This window comes from Rhipicephalus microplus, chromosome 8 (assembly GCF_043290135.1).
Source record: "Rhipicephalus microplus isolate Deutch F79 chromosome 8, USDA_Rmic, whole genome shotgun sequence".
NCBI lineage: Eukaryota > Metazoa > Arthropoda > Arachnida > Ixodida > Ixodidae > Rhipicephalus > Rhipicephalus microplus.
The window spans coordinates 48,847,171-48,859,380 of record NC_134707.1 but is presented as its reverse complement, the minus strand read 5'-3'; the positions used below and the strand labels follow the sequence as shown (position 1 = coordinate 48,859,380).

The 12,210-nt window shown below is 45.3% G+C and overlaps 1 long non-coding RNA gene across 1 annotated transcript in view; it reads right to left on the bottom strand.

The window, feature by feature from the left end:
- Positions 1-561: 561 nt before the first annotated feature.
- The window catches only part of LOC142769008 (uncharacterized), a 346,562-nt gene continuing 334,913 nt past the window's right edge, over positions 562-12,210 (bottom strand). The window contains exon 3 of the long non-coding RNA XR_012885596.1: positions 562-609. This is a non-coding gene — a long non-coding RNA (uncharacterized LOC142769008). The remainder of the gene's footprint in view (positions 610-12,210) is intronic.

Here is a 12,210-nt window from a genome sequence, read left to right as displayed (position 1 = left end):
CAGCATCATACCTATTGTAATTACACAGTGCCCTATTTTTAATGACTGCTGCATTCCTGTTACCTTTAGTCGTCACGTATATTTCGTGTTCCCTCAGATACTCGGTTCCATTGCTTATCTATACGCCCAGATATTTGTATTTATCTGTTATCTCTAGCGTGACCTCCTGTATTCTAAGCTCACTACCTTCGTTGTCATGGTAAATCATGACTGCTGATTTTTCCTCACTGAATCTAAAATCTAACCTCTCTCCCTCATTACCGCAGATGTCCATCAATCTCTGCAAATCTTCCTTGTTGTTGGACATTAGCACTATTAGCATTAGCGTTAGAGTGCCTCGAGAGCGCCATCTGGCAGTTATCTTCAAAAACGAAGGAAGGCGTGCGCACCCGCAGAGAAAGATGCGTTCCATTCTCGGAGGCGATACGATGTAGAACGTAAAGTGACGGGCAGTTGCCACCAGCGTGTCGTTTCAGCAAAGCGCTGGTAACACTTGCCTTTTAGGGACGAAGCTCCACAAAGCGGCAACCAGTCATCCCTCGTCGTAGTCGTAGTGAGAAACCAGTCTTATGCTTTGACCTCCAAGGTGGTCCCGGGGGTAGATTTCTCCTGTGCGTTGTTGAACAATGAAAAATTCGCAGCATGCGTGTCACTAAAAGCCAAACTATTCTGTCTCTCATTCCCAATTACCAGAAATTAGAATGTACATTCAGCACTATCTAAGAAGAAAGGGTTGCTAGGTTATACTCGCAGGGCGTAACCTCCTTGGTTTTAGAAAGGTTTAGCGAGCATTGGGCCACAGGACCATGAATACAGTGAACTAGTATACACCATGAACTCAAGGTGGCTGAAGGTGGGAAGTAGACAACAAGCGCAAGCCGTAAGAAAGTGTGCGTGTGCCCCCTCTCGTTTAGTCCGCTGTATGGCGGTGCTTCCATATGCGAAATATATGATGAAAAGATGCAAGATGATGGTACTTGGAGTGTTGACTAGATTGACGAACGGACACAAAGACAGATGCATAGAGAGATGCGCGGATGGCTGCACGGACGGATGGACGCATGAATGGACGCAGGGGCGGATGAATGGACGAACGTAGGGGCGGACGCATGGATGGACGTGCAGATGCATGAACAATGCACGCTGGGGCAGGCAGATGGATGCATGGACGGTCACACAGATGGACGCTTGGACGGACGGAAGCAAGAACGAATGGACGGACGGATACTTCGCCCACTCTCTATCATTCACTACGTTGATATGCTGCCGTCTTTTTTTATTTGAGCAGCACGTGTCACTGTAAGCGCAGCGTGTTTAGCGCTATGGTCTTTAGAATTACTTGTACGTGCCTTCTCTAGTATAAAGGCACACATGCAAAACATCGACGTGTTGTTATGGTACCTTAAATATGCGCAATGATTGTTTTTTAATTGAAAATCGCACACATATGAACGCCGAAGCTTGAGCAATAGTGGTGGGCGTTGCGATGGGGTCGACCGTATGAAGTATCGTTAAGGGCGGACAAACAGACAAATGTACAGACAGGGGGACGAAAAGTTTTTCTTCGAAAGTTCCCAAGAAAGACTATCGTATTTAGAAACAGACAACTGTGAGGAATGCTATTGGCCTATTTATTGTAAGCTTTACCGATTCTCCCTTGCCGCGAGTGATGCAATTACTTTTTAACCATGCTGCCGAATATTTCGAGAAATTGAAAACGTGTTTTTACATAGACATGACAGAAAAAAAGGTTCTAATAACAATATTTACACAGTCACAATAACCGGTGTAGAAACAACGAAGAGGGCGAGACCAAGAACCATCCACGGTCCTATACTTCGTCCTTTATATGTGAGGCACAAAAAACAATGCCCTCTTCTGGAGAATGCACCTACTTGGTGCAGCCGGAGAAATACAGCATAGTGGAAATGGTCCCTCTACACATGTGTTGGTGGAGTCCAGTGTACGATCAGGCCTCAGGCGGACAACATGAACAATGTCGGTACGAAGCTGAGTCGATAAGGAGGAAGACAGTGGCTGAATTTCATACCTGAAATACGTCACATCATGGCGCACATCGTATAGTCGGGTGTACAGGAACAGAGCTTCTGAGAAAGCTTAATGCGGCGTGCTGGAAATCACAGCAGGAGAAAAGATCCTAGGACAAAGTGGGCATTTCGATGACGGTGGTTGTAACAAGATTGTTGTAACGCTTGCGAGTCAGTTTGCTAAACATGCGCAAGTTGGTATGCATTGTCGGCGTGGGCTATAGCTTCTTGAGCGCAATCACTAGGTAGGTACGTCAACGAAGGCAACGTTAAATTTTGGCCAATACAATAAGAAAGGCAGATAGCCGGACGTCTCGTACCACTATATGTTATAGACGAACGTGACAAAAGGCAACACTGCATCCCAATCTTGATGATTCGAGAACACGTACATCGCCATCATGTCTAATGGTTCAGTTCATCCGTTTCGTCAAGTCATTCGTCTGTGGACGGTAGGCTGTAGTTGGCTTATGTTTTAGATTTAAAAAACTTCCTTAAATATAACACTGGGCAAGTAGTGTGTGCAGACTGCGAGGCTCTAAAACTTCAGAAATAACGGAGCAGAGGGAAAAAGAAACAAAGTACCATTCTCAAGAAACGCAGCTGGACAAATACTGGAAATATCTGAACATTTTACCGCCCCTCTAGATTTCAGTACTAGTATTTTTTTCCTTTCCTATGTTGCAAGGCAATATCGTCAGAAAGCTTGTTTTACGAAATTTAGAAATCGGAGTCTGTGTCGGTATCGTTATGGGTTAGCGGAAAACTCATGATCTTGTTTTTGCGGATAAAATCAAGATATATATATATATATACATATATATATATATATATATATATATAAAGTAATCGAGACCTTTTCTTACATCATCACCATCGTCTTTATCATCAGCCTATTTTAAAAAAATAAATTAACATATTTTGTCACATCATCATCATCAGTCTGACTACGTTCACTGCGGGCAAAGGCCTCTCCCATGTTCCGTCAGTCAACTCGGTCGAGTGCTTGCTGCCGCCAATATACACCCGCAAACTTCTTAATCTCATCTGCCCACCTAACCTTCTGTCTCTTTCTAACCGCTTGCCTTCTCTGGGAATCCAGTAAGTTACCTTTAATGACCAGCGGTTATCCTGTCTACGCACTACATGCCCAGCCCATTTCCATATCCTCTTCCTGATTTCAAATATGATATCTTTAACCCCTGTTTGTTCCCTGATCCACTCTGCTCTCTTCTTGTCTTTTAAGGTTACACCTACCATTTTACTTTTCACTGCTCACTGCGTCATTATCAATTTAGGATAAACCCTCTTTGCGTGTCTCCAGGTCTCTGCTCCGTAGCCAAGTACCAGCAAGATGCAGCTGTTATATACTTTTCTTTTGAGGGATAGTGGCAATCTACCTGTCATGGTTTGAGAGTGCTTGCCAAGTGTGCTCCACCCCAATGTTATTGTTCTAGTTACTTGTATCCCGTGGTTCGGCTCCACGGTAATTACATGTCCTTAGTAGACATAGTCTTTTGCAACTTCAAGTGCACTACTACCTATCTCGAGGCGCTGCTCTTTCCCGAGGTTGTTGTACATTACTTTCGGATCCGGACAGGCCGCTATTGGAGCCTGAACTTGGCAACGTTTAATGCTAGAACCTTATCTAGTGAGGCAAATCAAGCTGTACTATTTCGAAGTGCTAGAGGGTGTTAAATAGGATGTAATAGGGCTCAGTGAGGTTAGGAGGACAAATGAGGCCTATACGGTGCTTCAGAATGGGCACGTCCTTTGCAATGGGAGCTTGACTGACAGAAGAGAACTGGGGGAGAGGTCCCTATTGCACACAAACATAGCTGGCAACAGAGGAATACTATAGCATTAATGAAAGATTGGTAGGTATCGTAATTAAACTCAATCAGGGATACAAGATGAAGGTGCTACTGGCTCACGCGCCCACATCCCGCCATGATGACGCGTCAGCTCAAAGCTTCTATGAAAACGTGGAATCGGCAGTAAGTAAGGTAGAAACACCGTTTACTATACTGATGGGAGACTTCACTGTAAAGGAACGGAAGAAGCAGGCTGGAGACCAGGCAGTAGGAGACTATGCATCGGTACCAGAAGTGCCACAGGTAAGCTACTTGTACAATTCGCAGAAAGAAGTAAGTTATGACTTTTGAATACCTTCTACCGAAAACGACGTAACTGTAAGTGGACATGGAGGAGCCCTAATGGCGAAAATAAGAACGAATTAGGCTTTATACTGAGTGCACACCTAGGCATCGTGCAGGATGTGGCAGTGCTTGGCAAGGTACGATGCAGTGACTATAGAATGGTACAGTCTAAAATTCGCCCAGACTTCAAGAAGGAACGACAGAAACGTATACACAGGAAGTCAATCAATTAGCTAGCACTGAGACGAAAAGTACAATAATTCAGTCTTACTTAAGAACAGGTACTCGCCTCTCATCGAGGAAACCAACCTTAGCGCAGACGCAATGATTGATAATCCGACGAGAATCATTATGGAGTGTGCAGTGGAAGTTAGAGGTACTGTACTTAGGACACTGGCAAGCTGCCCCAGGAAACGAAGAACATTAAGAACCGTCAAAGCATGAAGTTCTCAAGTGCAACAGACAAAATAGAGTGGGTAGAGCTTTCGAAGTTGATTAATAAGCGTAAGGTATCCGATGTAAGAATGTATAACATGGAAAGAATTGAACACGCTCTGAAGAATGGAGGAAGTGTCCGAGCAGTGAAGAGGAAACTTCGGATAGGGAAAAATCAGATGTTTGCATTTAGAGACGAGGAAGGAAAATTTTTTACCGATATGAATAGGATAGTTAAAATAACAGAGGTGTTTTACAGAGATCTGTACAGTGGTCAGGACAACCAGGACCTCAATATAAGAAGCAGCAGTAACCCAGGCGACACCCCATTAGTATGATAGAAGAAGTCAGAAAAGCCTTGGAGAACATGCAAAAAGGAAAAGCTTCAGGGGAGGATCAGGTAACATCAGATCTGCCGAAAGATGAAAGAGAGATTGAGTTAGAAAAACTAGCGACGCTGTTTATGAGGTGTCTCCTGACAGGAAGAGTACCAGAATCCTTGAAGAATGCTAACATCATCTTAATACAGAAGAAAGGAGATGACAATGACTTGAAGAATCATAGGCCGATCAGCTTGCTCTCTGTAGTATACAAGATATTTACAAAAGTTGTTGCTAACAGAATTAAGACAACATTAGAAGTCAAACAACCAGAGGAACAAGCAGAATTTCGAACAGGATACTCAACAATATTTTGTTACTCTGGAACCTAAACCCAAGCCTACTGCATGGTAAGCAGGTGTTTTGCGGCAGAGCGATGCTATTTCTTGAAACTCTATGGAAGAAACAAATCCTGCGATATCGACGAGGTGAATGATGACGAGAGGGGCGAAGCACACGGACGCATGGGTGGATGCACGTACGGACGCACAGACGTACGAATGGACAGACGCATGGACGAACGCAGGGATGGTTTGAAGCACGGACGGATGCATGGACGGATGCACGGGTGGATGTACGGATGAACGTAAGCATGGACGGACGCTCAGATAGACGGATAGACGTGCGGACGCACGAATGGACGAATAGACGTGTGGACGTGTGGATGGACGGATGGACGCTCGAATGGACGCATGGATAGAAGCAAGAATGAATGGACAGATGAAAACGCGGACAAAGTGATGGACTGTTTGCCCCATGTATCATCATTCACTATACGAATATGCTGTCATGCTTATTATTTATCATGCTACAAGTAACAACCTCTAGTATCGTACCATTTGTATTTGTTCAGCGCGTATGCATTTTCTTATATCTTCAAGTACCGCCCTCTACGGCAGGTTCAAGAACTAACGAGAGGTGGCTACATACGATTAGACGGGACGCTCAGCCTACGCCTAAAGAGCTTCACGCGAAGAAGAAATCATATGAGTGTGATGCACTCGATGGAGTCTTCTTAACGGATGTAATATTGCATGGCAGAACCATACAATCACGTGATTTGTTCCACTAGTGCTTGCTATAGAGGTCCTCTAATTACAGAACGTTCAGAGATATTAATTCAATTTCAGCAGCAAAAGCAACAACAGAGTGAGCAGGTACGTAGTCTCAAAGTCACTTTATAGGCGCGTAGTGGCCGGGCTCGTAGCCATGGAAGGTGCCGTAGACGCCGTCCTCTTCCCGGAAGCTCAGATGAAAGGGGGTGCTGCACTGAGAGCGAATAATAAAAAGTAGGTGTTTTTAACCTTCATGAAGTGCCCCTGACTGCCCCCCTCTGCTCTCCCCCAAAAATATTTTTGGACTGCTGGCCTGGTGGTGGGCCTTCGGTGAATCGGTAAAGAAAAAAATGTGGTCTATAGAGTACTTAACAGCTGTACTTGCAGAACTCATTTTCATATACTACTTTGAAAACGCAAACCAAATTGCGTGCATCCCATCGCAAGGGAATGTAGCTCCACAATAGCGGCAGTATTTCCAATATGAAATATATAAGTCTGTCTTTGTTATTCTACGTGGAGGTACATGAGAAAACACACAGTACACAACAGCAAGACAGTTGTATTATTTTCGTTACGAAATTATGAACGCGCGAGAAAGTCCAGCATTTTTACTTGTACCTCAAGTACTAATTGGCGTCTGCGTCTAAACGCTGATGGTGCATCTCCGTCACTTTCGACAACGTTACTGAACACGCGCCAAAACGACCTAGCTCGCGTAGACCTACGTACGCAGAAGCTCCGCCCCCGTAGCTTTCCCTTCAATGCCAAAAGTTGTCGCCGTGTATAGTACGCAGCGGCGAAAGTCCTAATGCCTAACAATTTGCATAAGAGTTTTAACAACAAGAACACTTTTCCGTGTCATCGCAGTTCCAACTACAGAAATATAGCGCACGCCCTAATGAACATGAAGCTCTGCCTGGTTTCTCTTGCGGGAGCCTTCAAATATTGAGTTTATGACTAAAAATGCCCATATTGAGAGTGGTTGATCAGTTCGTCATTAAAAGCTTTGAACTCCTTACAGTGAAGCAGTGAAATACTTATCGACCATGCCTACTTCGCAATCAGCCCTTTTGCAAACGGTGTTCTCTTCTAGAGGTGCGTTCCCCAAGAAAGTCTTAGTATTACACAACAACACAGCAACATTACATGGGCTCGCAGTGACGGCGGACAGAATGCAGCTGCACTGAAAATTCGTCAAGAACGGTGAAATGGTCTACGATGTGGCCCTCCTAAAAGTAAGCACTTAATTTCTAGAAAGTAAGTTATTGCGGCAGTACCAACAGTATACCTGCATGTCGAAAAGTCGGAGTAATTACAAGCGATGTTTAGACGTTACTTACTGAGAAAATGATCTCCAGTCGTTAAATACTTTCGAGTGCTGCAGGTCAGAATAACGCTGTAAGAATTTACAGAAAACGACATGGCAGAGTCCCCCTCTGGTTTCAGGATTGGTCCTACTGGTGATGGGGCAGTTAGCCACAAGCGTATATAGCAAAATATTTCTTGCTGTCGCAAGAACCATCGTTCGAGCAAACGAGTGGTCATGGTAGGTTGAAATGAGCTGCTATGAGCATACGCTGAACTAATACAAAAATTTAATAAATATATTGCAGCTATAGGCGTTTCAGCGGCGTTGCCTAACCTGGCAGCACCACCACACGATATCGTGAATCGCAAGTCTAGTGGCTGCCTCTTACACTGTAAAACCACAACTAAGTCGCGGCGCATGAATATCCGCATCCATCGAAACCACAACAGGTGGAACCCTTCGCAATGGTATAGTGCGTGCCGTGCTGTTATCACCATTGGCCGGTGCGCACATCCTGTACGGCAGTTTCGCGCATAGATGCATGCCTGCACGTGGTAATAAGTGGACGGCGCACACTATACCACCAGGAAGGCTTGCCGGTGTTCGGGTTCCATTTGAGGCCATCTGTATGTACATACACAGCCGCATTCACCGGTATCTGTATGTGGCGCTTTGATTTGACTTCTTACCCTTACTGCGGTAATGATTTGGCATTATGGAACGAAGTCTCTTGCAACAAAAGAACCAGCTTAACCCCAAATTACCACTTAAGATCAGGAATATATGAAATTGAGTACTTCGTCCAACGGCTTTTAGATCACGCCACTGTGAAGTCTTTAAGCTGAGTTTCATGTTTTTCGCAGATGTCAACATGTCGGCGCCTAACTCAGCAGTGCCTTACACAACAATCCATCACTGTAGCGCAGCGTGTATAAATTTCACGATCATACATTTTCTGTTTTTTTTTACCCCATGCCTTTTTTTCTCACGGCGTCTTTTGTCCTGAGTGCCCTATCTTATTTATGTTCAGCAACATCTATACGCAATTCAGACGGGTAAAATCGGGTACCTCAGTACAGAGAATTTCCTTTCACACTCTTTAACAAAGAAGAGAAGGGGTATTAGAATTCAGGTCGACAATCTACGACATATATGAAACAAGCCATAGTGAAGAGCTGCAGAAATGCGGACCATTTACAGTTCCTTAACATGCGCCTAAACAAATGTAAATGATCCTTTAGCATTTAGCCTCCGTTCAAAGCAACCGTTATGTTCAGGGAGTGATCCTCTCAATTTACGGTCAGCTGCTCGCATCACTGACTAAATCTTTGTATATAGAAAGTAATCACGAGAGTAATGTTCACTTAGGTAAAAAAAAACTGTTATCTATTGAAGGCTCAACAGACAGGCTCTGAAGTTCTGAATCTTGAGACTAAACCTTACGGGGCGAATTGGTCAGGTGCCGATCTCGTAATAAGATCACTTACTACGTGACGCCACAGCAAGCAATAAGAGTGTTCCACACTCACCGCAGTGGCATCAAGTGGCTCTGACTGAAGCTCCGACGTTTCATTGCTTGTATATACACCGCACAAAATGAGTGGAGGAATGGCCGCTACCGCTGCTCAGTGGTAGAGCATCAAACACGTCATTTGATGGTCTCAAGTTCTGATTAGGCGGGTGGGACGTTATCTTTCCGTCTACCTTGACGTCTTCGCATTCACATTACAATTACTGCTATTAACAATCCCTATTGTTACCCTAAGATTACTTCCTCTAAGTTTTCTTTATTATATTGTCTAACAAACGAAACGAGCCTTTGAATTTACAGTTCCGTTCGCTGCGTAACCGTGTGATACGAGTTTACAAACTATCGGTCTCCCACCACGCGATTTCGTAGCTTTCACAGGATATAAGATTCACCACAATTATGAAACCGGTGTGCCTACCCACAAGCGATAGTGACTTTGCTGGAAAGACACTCCAGGTTGCCGGATGGGGACGGACAGAATGTAAGTAAATTTGCAAGATTGCATATATGTCTTGCCTCTTGAGTTGTCGGTAAGGAACTTTTAGGAAAAATAGCAACACGAAGTTGTTTCGATGGCTGCAACCGGAAACACAGCAATTCTTTTCAGTAATAAAGAAATGTGATAGATAGATGTGTGGGGTTTGACGTCCCCAAACCACCATATGATTTTAAGAGATGCCGTAGTGGAGGGCTCCAGAAATTTTGACCAGCTGGGCTTCTTTAACGTGCACCCAAATCTGAGCACAAGGGCCTACAACATTTCCACCTCCATCGGGAATGCAGCCGCCACAGCCGGGATTTAATCCTGCGACCTGCGATTCAGCAGCCAAGTACCTTAGCCACCAGACCACCATGGTTGGGCAATGAAGAAAGGTGGGGTAGCTGGTTTTGCTGCATACTGGAGCATTAGCGGACACACGTGAGGACATAGACGATCTTGCGCTGGTCCTAGTGACCCTTTGTTTGTGTCCTCGTGTGCGCGTGCTGAAGTTTGAGTAAGCAGTGGAGTAAGAAAATAATGGTTCCCAATAGAATCAATAGTCTAAAGTTCAAAGCATGGTTAGCTTCGTACTTTTCATTGTAACATGATTTCCTTAACCATAAGAAGCAGAACTTTTACGTGCGCTTGCATGTTCCTTAATATCTTCTGTGGTGTCTGATAGATTAATTTTGGACTGTGATATGGCTTCTCAAACTGTGGCGCCGGTCTTCTACTTTTTCGATGAGGTGAGAAGTAACCAAGAAGTGATGTCGGTGAATCTAGAAGCAAATGTGTACGTTGTTCTGATTACTGACAATATTATGTTGTCCTAAGTTCCATCCTATGACAAGTGATTCGGATAAAGTTAGACGACGAAGCTGTTGCTGCTTGGCTAATTAGCTCTGTCTGCTTTTATTGTTTATTTTTGTTTATATTACGGCTCAGCACTGCTCAAGACGTCGGACGACTCGAAAAGGTACCTGCCGTATCGGCGACCGACGGGTGCTGCGCAGCCCGCCGCGTCGAAAGGTGCTAGAAGAAACGAGACAAGCATCAGGGAGAGCGCCGCCATGACCTCTCAAGGTGTGACACCAGGTCAGAAGCACCAGCTGGTTTGCGCAAGCATACCTGACTGCAAGCGACAACACAGCGTTGAATCAGAGGACGAATCAACTGTCGTCGGGGACCACAACGGGGCGAACCTCACAGATCAAGACATGGACGAGGGTTGTTTCCGCCTTGTGCGACATCGCAAAGACAGGACGGTGGGCATTCCTGTGTTAACTGCTCCAACATCCGAAGGAGCTAACTTAGGCAAGTGAATCCTATTCACCTATACTCAGAAATTGAAACGATTCTTGATGGAGCCCCAGTTAAGAGCCGGTTCACAGGACAGGGAGCCTTGCTCTTGAATATAGAGACAGAAAATCAAGCTAATATGCTTCTAGAGACCAACACTATCTGCGGCCTTGACATATCTGCCCGTGTACCACACAGCTATATGAAAAATACCTGCATTATAAAAGGGGTCCCAAAATGGTACTCGGACGAAGAGCTGTTAACCTACCTGAGACCTCAGGGAGTATACCACGCAAGAAGAATCATACGACGAGTCCAAACCTCATCCACCGAATGGGAATCAAGGCGCACTGACTCTGTAGTTCTCACATTCGCTCCCAATTCGGAACGTCCAGAGAAGATCAACCTTGGCTTCACCAGACACGAGCTGGTAGACTACGTGGAGACGCCACCACGCTGTTTTAAATGTCAGCGTTTTGGACATGTTGCTAAACACTGTCGTGGGGAACAAAAGTGTAAGCGCTGTGGGGGCCTCATGACTTTAAGACGTGTACAAGTAAAGAAAAACTTGTGTGTGCAAACTGTGGTGGCGACCACCCAGCTAGCTACAGCCGATGTCCAGCACGAACAGCTGCGCAGCGAAGAAATAAGACGTTTGTCCTCAGCCCGAAGACTGTAAATGAACCATCGCTCACAAAGAAGACGTCCGGCACGCCACAACATGGTGGTTCGGATAACGAGTACGCAGGAAAATTTCCGCCCCTAAATCCGACATGAGCTGGTACTGAGTCAACGAAAGTGCTCAACGCTGGTGAGAAATGTATCACGAAAGAGTCCGCCAAGCGCACCTACGCTGATGCACTTTGCCCATCTCAAGTACCATCTGGAAGCCAACAGCAAAAAAACCTCGAGCACGTTATTCGCGCTCTGTTCACAGCACTACGTTCACACCTCTCTAGGATGCCGGCGAGTTCAACGAAGGATATGTTGGAAGCAGTCCTGGCTCTATAGTCAGTGTTACTTTGCTCTGCTTCCACAAACACACAGTAGAACAATGGCACGGTCTCGCCCACCTGGTCTATTTCGTCCTTCAAAAGTGCCCTTAATAATGCAATGGAACTGCGCCGGTCTTCTAAAACGCCTGTGCGAACTCAACCTTTTCCTGCGCGACATTCCAATACCGATTCTAGCCCTCTCCGAAGCCGGTCTACCGAATGCAAGGACGCTCGCAGGGTACACCCGACACGGCAACCCGAGCATAACGTCGTTTTCAAATGGAAGCGCAATGATATACATAAGGCGGGAAATACCTCACGTCACCTTACCAGTGCAAGACCTCTGTTCCAACTCACTGGAAGTCGCTGCTGTGCAAGTGTGCCTGGGAAACCGAAAACTGAGTGTGGTATTGGTGTACATAAGCCCACGAAAAAAGGTCTCTATGGGGACTTTCCTAAAGGACCTCTGCACTCTATGTCCCGCTCCTCGAATAATCTGTGGTGATTTTAACGCG